Genomic DNA, 16,690 nt, shown 5'->3' with positions numbered 1-16,690 from the left:
ACCAAGTGCTTTGACTTCTTAACATGCACAAACTGATGACATTGATGAAGAGAGAGAAGAAATTAAAGGCTAGGATTGCTTCAACTTCCAACGGCCATAACTTTTCATCTTCCCCTCCTCTTTCTCTCCATACCCTCTAATCTATAAATAGAGGCCTGGATCATTGTAAAAACCATCTTGAACTTGCTTCCCACTTTTGTGGGCTGATTGAAAGAGAGTGAGTTTTGAGATCCATCAAGAGTGTTCTTGGTGTCTTGGGTGTGTGGAAGAGACAAAAGAGAAGAGGGGGAGCTTACCGGGACTCGCAAATCGCCGTGATCTTGGCGGAACGTAAGGATCTAAGGTAAGTGTCTTCGCCTTACGTTGTTTCTCTCCCAACATCATCGTTATCATAGTTATAGTTTTTTTTTTATCAACGTTTCATTTATCACTTCACTTACTTACGTCCCCACTCTCTCATCTCTCCATCCTTGCCATCGTACCATTCCATATCCAACCACTATCCTCGTTCATACCGTAGTTCATTATCGTGTCCGTCACAATCACTTACTCTTTTATTTAAGTTAAATTAACATATAAATTAAGTACTTCTTAATCGATATCACTCGCTCATATCCTTGAATTATGTTTTTGTCGATCGCTCATTGATCATCACTAGTTTAAGAAAGTAATTCCTTAATCATCGTTCCCTATGGAGACGATCCGTACTCATCACTAACTACGTATTTTCAAGTACGGTCAAATATATTTTATTGAATAATCTCAATCACCAACGACGAATTTTAACCCTAAAATTGAGATTATCAATTGGCGCCGTTGCCGGGGAACGGTGGCCATTAGGGATTTATTTTCTTTCTAGTAACTTTTTTTACACTAATATCTTCTAAGGGTTAATAAGTATGAAAAGGACGAGGAAATCATCATTCTCAGGTATGAATTTTTTTCCAAATGCTGAAGATAACTCTTAGATGTCTTTTTGGAATTTTGTGTTTGATAGCATATTATGATTTCAAATCTTCCTAATCAATATTATAAATTTCAGAAGAGGATATATGAAAGAAATTTGGATCTACGTTTACGGGAACCATTTCATGTTGATTTTCATTCCTCTCGACAAAATTTTACTAATGTCCCTAGAGATTTTGAAAACCGTGAAACTTCTTATTGTCATCATCTTCAATCTTGTCATTGTAGCCAAATGCATGAATATTCTAAAAGTGTGTATAATGAGTATGCATCGATTCAAAATAGAATTTCACAACTTGATGATTCGGATGAAAGTGATCAATATTTAATAGAATATTTTAAGAAGTACAATGAGGAATTTAAATATAAATGTATTTTCAAAATGAGAGTACTTCATAATATGGTTAGAAATATATTTCTTGAAATTGACATTTACAAGAAAGGAGAATACTATGAAAAAATTATGAACTTTTTAGAAGATGTCAATTCTTTATTATCGAGATTATTCGAAGAATGCAGTGACATTGAGGTATTTTATTTCACAAGAAAAATTAACAAGATAAAATTGGAGATTTGTTTTGCTAGACCATATTCATATTGTGAAGAATCAGATGAGGACTACTTTGAAGAAGATTTGGTTGAATTTAATACAAGCAACTGTGTTGAGATTTCTAATCATGTGGTTGATAATGGAATTTCTATTCCAAGTGATATGATCTCAAATGAAGAAAAGGAAGTTTTTGAACATAAAGATGAAACTATTTCATCTCCTTTTGTTGAAACTTTGAACGTTCAATTTCTACTTTCAGATGTTCCTTCTATGGATAAAACTTATGAAAATGATATATGTTCAACAAAAGAATATTTTGATGAGAATATTTTGTGCCCCTTTGGTGATACTTATAATTTTCAGATGTTATTTTTTGATGATCAAAATTTTATTTCTAACGATGAATATCATGGGAGAGATACATGCTCAAGAAAAGATGAAAATGTGGATTCACATAGTTCATGTAATTCTGATGATAATTTTGATATTCAGCTATTATTTATGGATAATCAAGATGATACTTCAATTGATCAGTCTTGTGATAAACCTCTGAATATAAGTAAAAGTTTTGAAGTTTTTGATGAATTTATTGATGAGATACATGATCATGAAATTAAAGTCTTCATTGAGCAAGGAGAAGTAACCTTAAAAAAGGGGTTGGAATCAATACTAGAGAGAATAACTTTGAAGAAAATATTTTTCACCAATTGGCATGATCCTATATTTGATATCCATTTGAAAAATATTTTCTTTGAATATTTATGGAGTACGAATGAACATATGGTTGAATTGAATGGGGATAACATATATTTGACATATTGGTATTACAACTTCATGGATTTTGAAAATATTTTTATGAGGTTGTATTTGTGTTTCAATTATGTGTTTCATACATATATTACATTGTTATCCAAATCAATATCAAAGCCAACCTTGAAATATAAATTTATGCACATTGGTGTTGAAAATCTCATACACAAGATTAGTGGTATCATAGTCATGATGACTTTTGTTTTTATGGGGCTTCTAGCTTCTTTATTTTCAATTTAATAATCACTTATAGTAATTTGCTTTAAATAATATTTTTTGTCTTGTTGCTTTAAATAATTGGCTATCACATACCCAAGATGATCTCATTGACTCGCTTTCTAGATAATATTGGTTTTAGGAGAATAAATTACGCGGAGGCAGCCGTACTAAGCACAAGGATCCATGGCAAGACAATGACATCGGACGCAAAAGAATCACGGTTAGACTATCATCTTCCTTCTGTTTTTATTTTCTTGCATTAGGGACAATGCATATTTTAAGTGGGGGGGGGGAAACTTTGGTTCCGAAAATATTTTTATTCCTTACATCTTTTCAAGTTGGGGGGTAGATAATTGTATGAATTTAATCATACCCATCTTGGAGAAGCAGTCACCCCGTATCCTAGCAACATGAGTATAGAAGTTAGGCTTGTGTAGCGGATCAAATACATCTCTCAATGGTATGAGCCATGATCTAGATGCATGTGTTTTTCTTCCAAATGGTTAGGATATCTGGCAGGGTGAGGAACAGACATGAAAACCAAAGGGTTGAAGTACTATCGTCTTAGGGGAATGCCGAGTGAGCCACCATCATCCACCCACCAATGAGTGAATCGAGTCTAAAGTTTCAAATCTCCACTAAGTGAATCTCTCTTGAGGTAAAAATGGTCATATTTCAAATTCTTAAGCACAGAATGACCTTTCCTTGAGCCACCTTGAAATACCTTTTGAAACCTATATGTGTACCCTCTTCATCCATTTTCCCTAGCTTACCCTTACCATTAACCCAATTTCACTCATTCTTATAGGTGCCCATCTATTCCCCGCTAGTCCTAGAATACTATGATATGCTCACTCCCAATTTTCTTCTCCTCTTCCCCTTGTGATTCACCCTCTCATACCTTTTCCTTTGTATAACTCTCTTTGTTTATGTCTACGTCTTGTCTTCTGAGCTCATCTTCATGGTACTAGCCTGGAATGCATCAAATGTTGTGTAGTTGATCAACCATTATCCATTCCCATACTAAGCTTCCATTTATGTTCACCCCTGTTGAAAAAAAAGAAATGTTAATTGAAAGATGATTAAGGAATTACTTTCTTAAACTAGTGATGATCAATGAGCGATCGACAAAAACATAATTCAAGGATATGAGCGAGTGATATCGATTAAGAAGTACTTAATTTATATGTTAATTTAACTTAAATAAAAGAGTAAGTGATTGTGACGGACACGATAATGAACTACGGTATGAACGAGGATAGTGGTTGGATATGGAATGGTACGATGGCAAGGATGGAGAGATGAGAGAGTGGGGACGTAAGTAAGTGAAGTGATAAATGAAACGTTGATAAAAAAAAAAACTATAACTATGATAACGATGATGTTGGGAGAGACGAGATAGATCTCACCATTCGATCTTCTTTAAGAAGATTAGACAGATGAGATCATCTCTGTCTATTTAAAGTAACCTGAAAAGACACATGTTTTTGGCCGGACCTGGTCAAAGCTCGGTCTCAATTTCTTTCTGTTTTCCTTAGATCACAGCCTGTTGGGCCGCGATCACATTCTTGCTCATCAGCTCGGCCCTCTACGGAGCTAAAATAAACTATGGGACATAAGTTCCATAATGGAAAATGTAAAAATACGCAACCCTATAAAAATTTGGGCATTTATCTTATATCGAATTAAAACTACTTGCCTCTCTAACATGCGTGGGCCCCTTCGTCTCTGTGGGCCTCTCTGGTGGCCGGCTGGGTGTGTACAGCAAGGTGCCACCCTTTACCGGCTGCAGGGGGCCTTGAGCACCTTGAGCTTGCTTTTTTGTGTCTGGCTTGGGCGCTGCTGCTCCTAGTCGGCCCCTAGTTGGTCACATAAATTACGTACTTGAACTTGTTTTCTCTCTCTCATTCTCTATACATTTTCTTCTCTTCAACCTTGACTTCACTCCTGCAATAGGATAGATGACATACAAAAGAGAGCATTAATCTCATAAAAATTAGCAATGTTCTATATATATTTACTAAAAAATCTTGGACTCGTAAATTATGTAAACATTACATTAAAAATGCATTGTTTTATCACTTTCTCTTATTAAGTGCACGAGATGCAAATTCTTGTAAAGTTGAAGATGATACATAAGAAATGATCCCAAAATGACTTTAAAAAATGTATGATTGCATGCGACATTTTGGGTCTATCACCAGATCGGCCACTGCAAATCAGTTGTTTGAATGTGTGTCACATGTTTCATGTTCTATCTATGGGCCATGTGTTTATTTATGCCACGTGTACTGGCCATGTCAGCCTCTCTGTTACTGTGCCCCATTTTGTTGATTTAAGGCCTAAAACCCCCTTAGAAAATATGTTAAAATCCAAACTTTTCTAAAAAAATCAAACTTAAATATCTTCAAGAAAAACTTTTTTTTCATAAAATTGTGTTCATTATGAATTGCACTTTCCATTCAAATCATAATTAATTTATTCTTAATTTAGTGCAAAACAAGTCTGCGAGTGAAAATAAATGAGATTTTCAAAGAATTCGTAAAAGGCAACATCATTTTATGAATATTCCAAGTCCCACGCAATACCAACACTGCTTACTAAAAATGAGTATTTCATTCAAAAAAGGCTTGATATATCCAAGCTAGACAAATGCCTCCAGAAGGAATTGTACCAACATCGTTCTCGTGTAGATGGAATTGTGGTGCTGGAGGCATCTAAATTTATGTTCCCATAACATATGATCTTGTTTTGATAGTCATGGTCATTTAACCACACCACCACGGAAGGATCAAGTCCACAAATGGTGTAGGCCTCATTGAGAATGAGGCTGACACATACTTGCTCACCTCTGTCTTCATTACGGCACTAGTTATAGAGGGAGGTCCACTGTCACTTTTTTTTGCATATGTGACCCTTTTCATGGTGCAGTCAATATGCCTCTTTATTCCTTTCATGATACAGATGGCTTCATTATTGTTGTTGGATTCAACTATCAGGTGAGGTAGGTTTCTTCAAAATTAATAAATATTTGAATAATTGTTTTTGTAATGAATATTAAACAAACGATCATGCAAATTTTGTTCAAAGTTTTTTTTTTTTGTGGCTAAAACCACAGTGCCGGGTACGGCCAACCCCACGGTTGTGCGCGTAGTCCGATCCAGCCGTGCCCTGGACGCCACCCAGGGGGATTTTATAGATAGAATATAGTGTTTTTAAGTGTTTGTGGGCGTGGATCGAGTATATATATCCCAATTACACGCGGATCCCACTCGTCCACGCCCATACTTAGGGAAAAGAAAAGGTACATGAGTGGTACGTCGCGGACGCTCGAGGAAGTGGGTCGTCGCCGTCTCTCCGAAGCGCCTCCACGAGGTCGTTGTAGCGCTTGGTGGCGCTCTAGTGGGGGAGGGTCGTCGTCGTCATGGGTGCTCGGGGTAGTTCATCGTGACGCTCGAGTTGATGCGGGCGCGGTCCACGCCTCGAACGCCGGCGCTCCATGCGATCCTCCAATCTCGCAGGCCTGTCGTCACGTGGAGGCGGCGTATGCGGAGGGAGGGCAGGCCCAGACGATCGAGTCGATGGCATCCTCGGGCCATGGGTGGAAGCTCCTGCCAAGAATGGAAAAGTGAAGAGGGGGAGCGAACTTGTACCGCATGGTTGGCGAGGGCGTCAGCTGTCTGGTTGCCCTCTCTCAATAGATGACGAAAGCACGCGATGCGCGGGCGGCACCGCGTGATGTCTCTCCACGTTCGATGCAGTCGCCATTGAGAGCATGTGCCTGTACGAAGCATATCAACTAATAGCTGTGAGTCCGATTCCACGACGATATTATGAATGTTCCGTTCCTCACAGAGGAGGAGACCATCGCGTATCGCCATAGCCTCGGCTACCGTATTAGTTTGTACTTCATAAAATGAAGAGAAGGCAAAAAGGAAACTCCCTGTGTGATCGCGAAGGATGCCTCCGCCCCCAGCGGGCCCTGGATTCCCTTTCACCGCACCATCTACATTCAGTTTGAGAAAGCCTATGGGCGGTGGACGCCAATGGACAACTCGATACTGGATGCGGGTCACAACGGGGGACACCGAGATCCCAATGGAATGGAGGAGCCCACATGCGAACTCTGATCGGCCAACTCGGGGGGGCAGAAGAGGATGAATCCGTCGAAGCCACAACTGAACTCGTCGCATGATGTCCACTGCGCGCATGGGTGTACCTGCAAAACGAGAGGAATTTCGCCCTTTCCAAATCTCCCATAGCAGGTAAGCTATGGTGATAGGGAGGATGGGGCTCCGGGCAGAGCGAGTTGGCGAGAGGATAAACTTGCCAAAACACTCAGACGGGGTAAGAGGTCGAAGGCGATCGGTAATGAGGCGCCAGCATGCCACTGCTGTCTCACTATGGAAGAAGAGGTGGTCAACCGTCTCCGTGTGAGGGTGGGTGGGACAACAATGGCACTGTGAACTAAGGGAATAGCCTATGCGAGTCACGCGATCATCCGTCGGGAGGCCTCTGTGTAAGAGTCTCCAAAAGAAAAAGGAGACTCGTGTGTGAATCGCTGGATGCCAGATGCGCGGACCCCAGGCCTGTGGAGGGGGATTTCGCGCGGTAATGCTCCCAAGAGGAGCGACACGTGTAGGCACCATGGGGTGTGAGAGTCCAGATAGCATTATCAGAATGGGAGTCGAGGGGTGTAGTCTGGACCTCGAGTAAAGTGTCCAAGGGGAGACCGTGCTGCTCCCAGAGGTGGGGTGTGTTGCTTCTAAGCAACTGGGCTACAGTGAGGCGCACATGGTGTGGTACAAACTGAGGATGAGACGCAAGTGGCGGATCGGCGTGCCAAATATCATACCACGCACTAATGTCTCCTTGCCCGATTTGCGAACGGGTCACATGAATCATCTCGAGCCAGTGACGTTGCCACATCCTCCGTCGCTTGGAGCCCTTAATATCAGACTCGCTCCGGGCCCATTCGCCATATTTGGCTAGAATAAAAGTCCCCAATGGGGAGTTAGTGGATCGCATGCGCCAGACAAGTTTCTTTTGAAGCATGTCTTAGACGTCCGAGAGGCGTCTGATCCCTAGACCCCCCTCATCCGTCGGCCGACACACTTTCTCCCATGAAACCCAATGATGACGCCTCTCTTCGTCAAGGTGCCCAGACCATAAGAAGCGCGCGCAGAGGCGTTCCACAGAGCGGAGAATCGTAAGAGATAGTGAATGTACTGCCAAGGTATGTAGTGGGATACTCATGAGGACGTGTCGAATGAGTTGGATGCGCCCTCCTGGGGATAGGAAACGTAGTTTCCATCCCTTGAGTCTCTTTCTCAGTTTGCCTAGCACGGCATCAAAGTAATGATGTCGAGTACGGCCGAGAAAGATGGGGCATCCAAGGTAGTCAAACGGAAGTTGTCCTCGTGAGTATCGTGTGTAATGCTGGATGATCTCCGAGCGCCTCATAGTGGTGGAGGGGCCCACAAGAAAGCTATTCTTCGAAGCATAAACGAGCTGGCCAGATGCTTGCTCGTACACTGTAAGGACACTCATGAATTCCTTAATGGACTTTTTAGATCCATTAAGAAATAAGATGGCATCATCAGCAAATAAGGAGTGCAAAAGAATCGGGCAGCCCCTCTTCGTGAAGTATGGTTGGATGAGGCCTTGATTGATCGCCCGTGTGAGCAATCGGCTAAAGGCCTCCTCCATCAATATAAAGAGGGTAGGTGAAATGGGGTCACCCTGCCGGAGTCCCCGCGTAGCCGTGAAAAAGCTAGTAGAATTTCCATCCATCAAGAGGGAGAAGTGATTCTCCCTAATGCAAGCATCAACAAGTGCGATGAATACATCCGTGAATTCGAAGCGCCGTAACACTTCCACTCAACTCGATCAAAGGCCTTCTCCATATCCAACTTGATAATGACGTTGGAACCCGGAATATGAGTGTCTATCGACTGGGCTAGCTTATGTACTAGTGTGATGGTGTCATGGATCTGTCGACCCTTGACAAAGCCACACTTTTCTGGCGAGATAAGTCTATCAAGGAAGGTTCCAAAAAGGTTTGTAATGATTTTTTATGCGACTTTATAACACACATTCCAAAGACTGATCGGACGAAAGTCACTGAAGGAAGTTGGGGTATTCACTTTTGGAATGAGCGCCAAAAAAGTGGATTTCCAATTCCTTGCAAAGATTTTACGTTGGAATGCCTCCTTGATAGCTAGTACCAAGTCAGTGCCGACAACATCCCAACATGCTGTATAGAATTTAGCAGTGAATCCATCCGGTTCTGGGGCTTTGTTACGGCCCAAGGAAAAGACTATCTCTTTGATCTCCGCTCGCGTCGGGGGGGCTAGCAAAAGTGCATTCTCTTGGTCTGTCACCAAGGAAGGGATGGAGGAGAGAATGTCCTCGCTCATAACAGTGGGCTGCGAGGAGAGGAGAGAGTGATAATACTCCACCCCTGCACCTGCTAGCTGATCAAGGTCCTGGTCATGCGTCTCGAGTAGGGTCGTATAGTTCGATCGTGCTCTGTGGCAGATCAAAGCGTGAAAGAAGCGCGTGTTCCTATCGCCCTCTCACAGCCATTGGATATGTGATTTCTGGAGATAAGAAATCTCCTGACGTCGCATGGCATCTTCCAGCTGCTCTCTGAGACGGAGCTGATACTCTCCCATGTCATCTGTCCAGTACTCCTGTAGGTGTCGGTCGACATCGACTAGTTTCTTTTTAAGTTCCTCAACCGGTGAGTGGACATCTCCAAAGACATGACGGTTCCACCATTTGAGGTAGAGCTTGAGGTTCCTGAGCCGATAACTAAAGTTCTCCATAGGAGATGTAGAGATCGATCCATGCCAATGGCTACGGGCGTAGCTCTGGAAATCACTATGTTCCAACCACATAGTCTGAAATCGAAATGGTGGTCTACGGAGTCGATGACTCGAGTCGGGGAGAAGGAGGAACGGTGTGTGGTCCGAGTAAAGTCTCGGGAGGATCTCCACCGTGAAGTTGCAATGCATCAATGCGGTACTGTTAGTAAAATAGCGGTCAAGCCGTTCGTATATACGCGCATCCGCTTGACGTTCATTGCACCACGTCCACTTCTCTCCTATGGTCGGCAGTTCCACTAAGGAAGTGTCGTGGATAAAGTCATTGAAAGCATGCATAGAGCGCAGCCGTGGAGGGCAGCCCCCTTGGCGCTCACTAGCGTCCCGTATGCAGTTGAAATCCCCGACTATAAGCCAAGGTAGATCAACTAGATGCGAGTGAGAATGGATATGGTGAGCGAGTTCCTCCCAGAGGGCCTCCTGCTCAGTGGGTCTATGCAGAGCATACACAATGGTCAATATGTAGGGCTTTGGGGGATACAACACGTCAAAGGTGACATACCGTGTCCCTTCAGCCAAGAATGCAATCGAATAGCCTTGCTTCCAAAAAAGCCAAAGCTTATTCAATGTATGGCAATAGACATGGTCCATCCCGAGCTTCCTCGCGATGGATTGGGACTGGTCCGATGTAATCATCGGCTCGAGTAGCCCCACTATACCTAAGATGTGCCTATGAATAAGAGAGAGTAAGTGAGTTTGGGTGAGAGGGTTCCCTATCCCTCTACAATTCCAAACGAGGCTGGGTATCATAAGTCTATCGGCTCGCGTGACGTACCCGAGAGCGGGTGTAATACGTGTGACGTGAAGGGGGGGATGATGCAGCCGAGCGGTGTCCTGGATAAGGAGGTGAATCCGCGTCTCATTCCTCAGAGAGGGAGTCCTCATCCTCATCGGTGGAGTCGCGACCACTAGTCCCGCTATGTCTGCTCTCCGAACTAGTGGAAGTGGCTTGACAATTTGTCAAGCTTTCCATCTGGTTCAAGGGTAAAGATGAGTGGTGCGAGGGGGGTAGGTGTGGAGAAGTGGGTACGGGTATAGGTGGAGGAGGTGAGTCGTCTGGTGGTGGTGGGGATTCCATGGGGGGTAGATCAGGGGTAGTGAAGAGGAGGGGTGGGAGGGTGGAGACGGAGGAGGTGAATTGTGAGGTGGGGGGAGAGGTGATGGGGCGTGTGGAGAAGACTGAGAAGTGGTGGATGTGGAGTGGACGAGGGGTGTGGCGGGGGGGAGTGAGCACGGGGGAGGGGGCAAGGGACGAGAAGGGGTGGGCCGGTGGGAGGAGTGGCGAGGCGAAGCAGTAGGAGATACCTGGGAGGGCATAGTAGGGAGGGGTGTGGAAAGGCCGGCGGTAGGTCTGGGAGAAGCGGTAGGGCGGGCAGGGGGGGAAGCGGTAGGTCCGGGAGAAGCGGTAGGACGGGCAGGGGGAGAGGGACGTCCATCGATGATAAGGTCCATAGCCTGAGGTTCCTGCTGGATTTCCAAAAGGGCAAAAGCATTCGAGGTCAGTGGTGTAGTACTGACCTCTTTTCCCTTACGGGAAGGAACATCTCTGGCCCGTTGTGGGGATGTGGGACGCTTTGCAGCGCCTTTCTTCACCCACTAGAAGGTGGAAGCGGCAGATTTAGCCACTGGGGGCTTAGCTGTCGCAGTGACCCTAGGAGGAGGAGGTACTACGGTGGAATGAGCCGATGGAACTACAGGGTGTGGAGCTTTCGGTGGTCTCCCATAAGATCGTCGCCCTTGGTTGGCGGGGCTCGTGGCGACAATATAATCGTTATAATCCATGGGTGGGAGGTATTCCTCCTCTGTGGCCTGAGAAGCCTATGTCGTCTTCTGGGGACATGTCTGAAGGGTGTGGCCTAATACGCTGCAGTGCGTACAAAACCGCGGAAGGTTCTCGTATACAATAGGCTGACGGGTCATTTCATCCCCATTACGGATGAGGATCATGCGATGTATGGGGGAGAGTAGGTCTATCTCAGCGCATACTCTCGCATAGCCCAGGCGACTGAAGAGGTGGACGTCCTTGTCCACTCGTAGGAAAGTGCCGTCTGCACTAGCGAGAGACTCCAAAGCGGAGCCTTTCGGAAGTCATCTTCGAATTGGAACCGAATGAAGACGCTCTTGTGGTTCCGTGCTCCAATGACCACCTGTCCCCGAAAATGCCCGGGTGCTACATAGACCCGCGTGATAGCATCTATAAGCGGCCGCTTCGTAGGAAACCGCCCAATCAGTGTAAAAGCGAAAGGCGCTGCCATTCGTGTTACCTCCTCCTTGGAGAAGGTTACTAAGCGTAGACCCTCAGAGTCCACGTAACCTCGCGTCGGGATAGTATCATCATATAGGGGAGGTAGTGTAGGTTTGGGTAGTGCCCACCACTCGCGCTGCCAAAGTCATCGGCGGAGGTGATCCCGTGCTGAGTGAAGTCTTCACGGACTGTGTACTGGGAGCCTCATCAGCCGGGGATGGTTTGACCGGATGGTCAATCTGTGTGGGGATGACATCATGGTCCGTCGGAGACGATTAGGCTAGAACAACAAAGGTAGTAGTCGTCTCTGATCGAGAGTTGACCATCAGGTCAGCCTGGTCAATGTTGACCAGGGTATCACCTTGGTCAATGATGTCCGTGGAAGAAACTGGGGCATGGTTGACCATAGGGTCGATCAACCCAACGCACCTCCTGCTGTCCGGATCGTCATGAGGAAACGGGTTAATATGGGACGAGGCTCCTCGTTCAATGTGAACAGAATGATCACTCAATGCAGAGTTGACCGAGTCAACTGGGTCAATTCGGGCATTGTTATCCATGTGGTCAACATCTGGTTTGATATGGTTAATGTTGACCAAGTTGACTTGATCAACATTGACCGTGTCGTCTAAGTCAACAGGGTCAATGCTGACCTGGTCAACCAATCCGGCCATCAATGGAGTTTTGACCATTTGGCCACCGTTGACCATTTGGTCTAGGGGGTCATTTGGTCAACGTTGACCTTTTGGTCAACGTTGTCCACGTGGTTAACAGTGACCGGTTGGTCAACATTGACATTATGGGTAACGTTGACATTTTGGTCAGTCGTTGACAGTATTGACCGAGTCAACTAGGTCAGAATCGCACGAGTTGACTCGGTCTGTGTTGGTCGAGTCGATCCGGTCGACTCGGTCTGGAAGGACCGGGTCAACCGGGTCGATCGGCTGTCGTTCGATCAGGCCGGCCTGTTCAGGTGCCGCCGAGTCGACCAGGTCGACCCCGTAGGTCGCGACCCGGTCGACTCGGTCGGCATCGGCCGAGTTGAACGGATTAACTCGGCCAGTACCTGCCTGGTCGCCGCAGGCTGAGTCAACCGAGTCGGCAGAGTTGACTCGCGCTGACTCAACCAGCGTGGCAGGGCCTTTGGCTACGTGTTGTGGCCGGGATGAGGTGGCCTCATCCCGGCCGTGGATCACATGTGCCACCAGCCGATCTGACGGCGGCGAGTTGTTGGAATAGTCAGAAAATGCGGGCTGGTAGGTGTCGGTAGTGATGGTATTAATGTCGTAGAACGGTCAACTAGAGCGGGCGACGGCGTGGCGAAATCTGGAGCGTTGGATAAAGAGGTCGCGGGACGATCCGACGGCAAGGAAGGCTTTGAAGAGTCAAGAATAGTGGGCGCCGACGGAGGTGGCATCGCATTCATTGCGTTGCCAGTTAGGCTTGCGTCACGTGCCACCGGGTGCCTTCATCAGATCCTACGGTCAGGACGAGAGGATCTGGATCATGGCGTTTAATGCAGACCGTTGGATCTGACGGGGCAGGGTGGCGGTTCTCAAGGTCTAAGGAGCCGTTGGCATTGAATGGCAACGGCTCTTTTTTTTTAATAGAAAAGGGGCGCATCATGGGTCCATCATCTGAATTGTTGTCGACGCGCCACGTGGCGTCGCCAACGGTCCCGACAGATGGACAAGAATCGCCGCCCGTAATAAGTACGGGCGGCGATGTTAGAGGCAATTTTTTGGGCTTTTCTTTAAATTTCTTTTTTTGGGGTTTTAAAATTTTTTATGTGCGTTGGATCCATCCTGAGTGTCCGATTGGAGGGTTAGGATGGATTCCGTCCTGGGCCCGCCTTTATCTGACGTGTCAAGCACGTCAGATGGGCGGGCTGCTTGGTCTTGCTGGTCGTTTGACGTGTTTGACACATCAGACGACCAGCTAGCGCCCGTGGCTGAGTCAGCGGCCCGCATGGGATTGCGGGCCGCGAAGCTTTTCTTCTTCGTTTTTCGGCAAGGGCGAACTAGAATCGAAAATTACATATTAAACAACAAACAAAATGAAAATTAAATTATACCTGATTGTTCTGCTCCTCAAGAAGATCACGTTGAGTACTAATTTCACTATATTCGGCGCTGTATATTGTGCGAAATTTGAAAAATAAAAATCGAAGGAAAAACTCACCTTGAATTCTCAATTTCCTCTAGAATGAGCTATACTGCTCCGTTTGTGGCGATCTATGAGTCGATTCTGATAGATTTCAACCTTCTGAATCCAATGGAACAAGTTTGAGCTCAATCGGAGGTCGGAATCAAAAGTTATAGCGAAATCGCCACTTGCGGAGGAGAGAGAAGCTCTTCGTTAGATTTGGCACGAGAGATGAACCTTCTCTTGTTCAAAGTTATTCTCTTTTATTTTGAATCAAACATAATCAAAATATTATTTCATAATCAAGTTTTCAACTTCATCCCTATGGGGTACATCACATGATTTATAACAAACTTCATGACATCTAATCATCTTCCAATTCTGGTCACAAGCTTGATTCATTAAAGTAGCATGTTACATAATCAAGTGTTCAACTTCCTCACCGTGAGGTACATTGAAAGATATTTAAAACATTTCATGACTTCCCCTCGTTTTCAAATTCTGGTCACAAGATTGATCCATTGAAGTGTCATTTTGATAATACATGATATGGAAATATATGTAGTCAGCACGCCAATCACTTGTCCATATCTCGTTCCATGTTTATCAAAGAACCTATTTATTATAGTGCATGTGTGATGCTTATAATGGAGTCCATGAACACATGATCGGACTTGGTGAATTATGATGAGATCGTAATACCTAATTAAGATTAGTACATGATTTGTCTTTAAGTATGTGTCCTAAATATTCCTATTTGAAGGATATTTGAGAAAGACATCAAAGTATCTGGATAGAATAGAAATATCTGGCCTCACACATATGATGAGTATGGCCGGTCCCATAGCCATTAGTGTGGAACCACAAAGGATAAATAGTGGGTGCTCTTTAGAGAAATGAGTTACTAAATTGATCCATATGAATCCCTGAATGGTATTATACCTAACTGTCAATCACGTTGATTCACATCACGATTATGTAAGTGGTGCTTAGACCTGAGACGCCAAAGATGTCTTGTGGGTAGACAATTATACTTTGACTATGACCCACATGTCCCTAATCATGGGATTCTAAATGATCAAGAAGTTCACAAAGATGATTGAGTGGCCAAGATGTGATCGTCCACCTGATAACATGCATCTTTAGTGCCTTATATTATTATATTTATGCGTATTTATGCATTAAATTACTCATATTTGCATGTTATCAAGCTTAAAATGATTAAATCTATTTTTAGAACAAATTTATGAAAATTTTCTATATTTTAGGATTTTTCTAATAGTATATTCTACAAGAATATAATTTTTGAGAAAGAATATGATTTTTATGGAATTTTTGGATATTACATTTGGAAAGATATGATTTTTCTGATTCAAAAAATATATTTATACGTATTTTTTGGGCTTTTATTTGATTTAATATGAAATTTTAAGTATTTTGGTTTTTTTATGGCATAGTGTGACGTGGCGTGGATGCGCGCCACATCAGCATTGAGAAAGAGATTTTTCTTTGTTTTTGTCCTTTTGACATGTACATGTGGCACGGAATACGAAAAGCCATGGAATATGAAAAGCCACGGAATACAAAAAGCCACGGAATACGAAAAGCCATGGAATATGAAAAGCCACGGAATACAAAAAGGCATGGAATATGAAAAGCCACAGAATACCAAGTGCTTTGACTTCTTAACAGGCACAAACTGATGACATTGATGAAGAGAGAGAAGAAATTAAAGGCTAGGATTGCTTCAACTTCCAACGGCCATAACTTTTCATCTTCCCCTCCTCTTTCTCTCCATACCCTCTAATCTATAAATAGAGGCCTGGATCATTGTAAAAACCATCTTGAACTTGCTTTCCACTTTTGTGGGCTGATTGAAAGAGAGTGAGTTTTGAGATCCATCAAGAGTGTTCTTGGTGTCTTGGGTGTGTGGAAGAGACAAAAGAGAAAAGGGGGAGCTTACCGGGACTCGCAAATCGCCGTGATCCTGGCGGAACGTAAGGATCTAAGGTAAGTGTCTTCGCCTTACGTTGTTTCTCTCCCAACATCATCGTTATCATAGTTATAGTTTTTTTTTTATCAACGTTTCATTTATCACTTCACTCACTTACGTCCCCACTCTCTCATCTCTCCATCCTTGCCATCGTACCATTCCATATCCAACCACTATCCTCGTTCATACCGTAGTTCATTATCGTGTCCGTCACAATCACTTACTCTTTTATTTAAGTTAAATTAACATATAAATTAAGTACTTCTTAATCGATATCACTCGCTCATATCCTTGAATTGTGTTTTTGTCGATTGCTCATTGATCATCACTAGTTTAAGAAAGTAATTCCTTAATCATCGTTCCCTGTGGAGACGATCCATACTCATCACTAACTACGTATTTTCAAGTACGGTCAAATATTTTATTGAATAATCTCAATCACCAAAGACGAATTTTAACCCTAAAATTGAGATTATCACCACCCTTGGTACAAGAGGTCACAGCTCAAGGAAGACGATGTGATGAAGCCCTTGACCATGATAATAAAATATCAGAGAAGAGTTTTCTGATGATTTCCGAATGCATTAGTACTAACTCGGATTACCGATTAGGGTTTGGTAGTTGACCATACCCTAAGTTACCAAGAAGCGTCAAGTGGACGAGGGACTATACATATATGATAACTGATGACAAACAAGTTCAATGAATGAGTTGATACATACTCCTTTTATCTTCTAGAACACGAGGTGTAGCTTGGCACCCCACGTGTTGGAGACTCAACCTGTCGATTGGGTTAAATCGATCCAACATTCATTGATATATATGATGATACAAATAATTGAGTTGGAAGGCCAATAAAGGTTATTGGGCCGCTT

The sequence above is a fragment of the Wolffia australiana genome, chromosome 2, assembly GCF_029677425.1.
Source record: "Wolffia australiana isolate 7733 chromosome 2, ASM2967742v1".
In the NCBI taxonomy this organism is placed as follows: Eukaryota; Viridiplantae; Streptophyta; class Magnoliopsida; order Alismatales; family Araceae; genus Wolffia; species Wolffia australiana.
Note: the sequence above shows the minus strand (reverse complement) of the source record.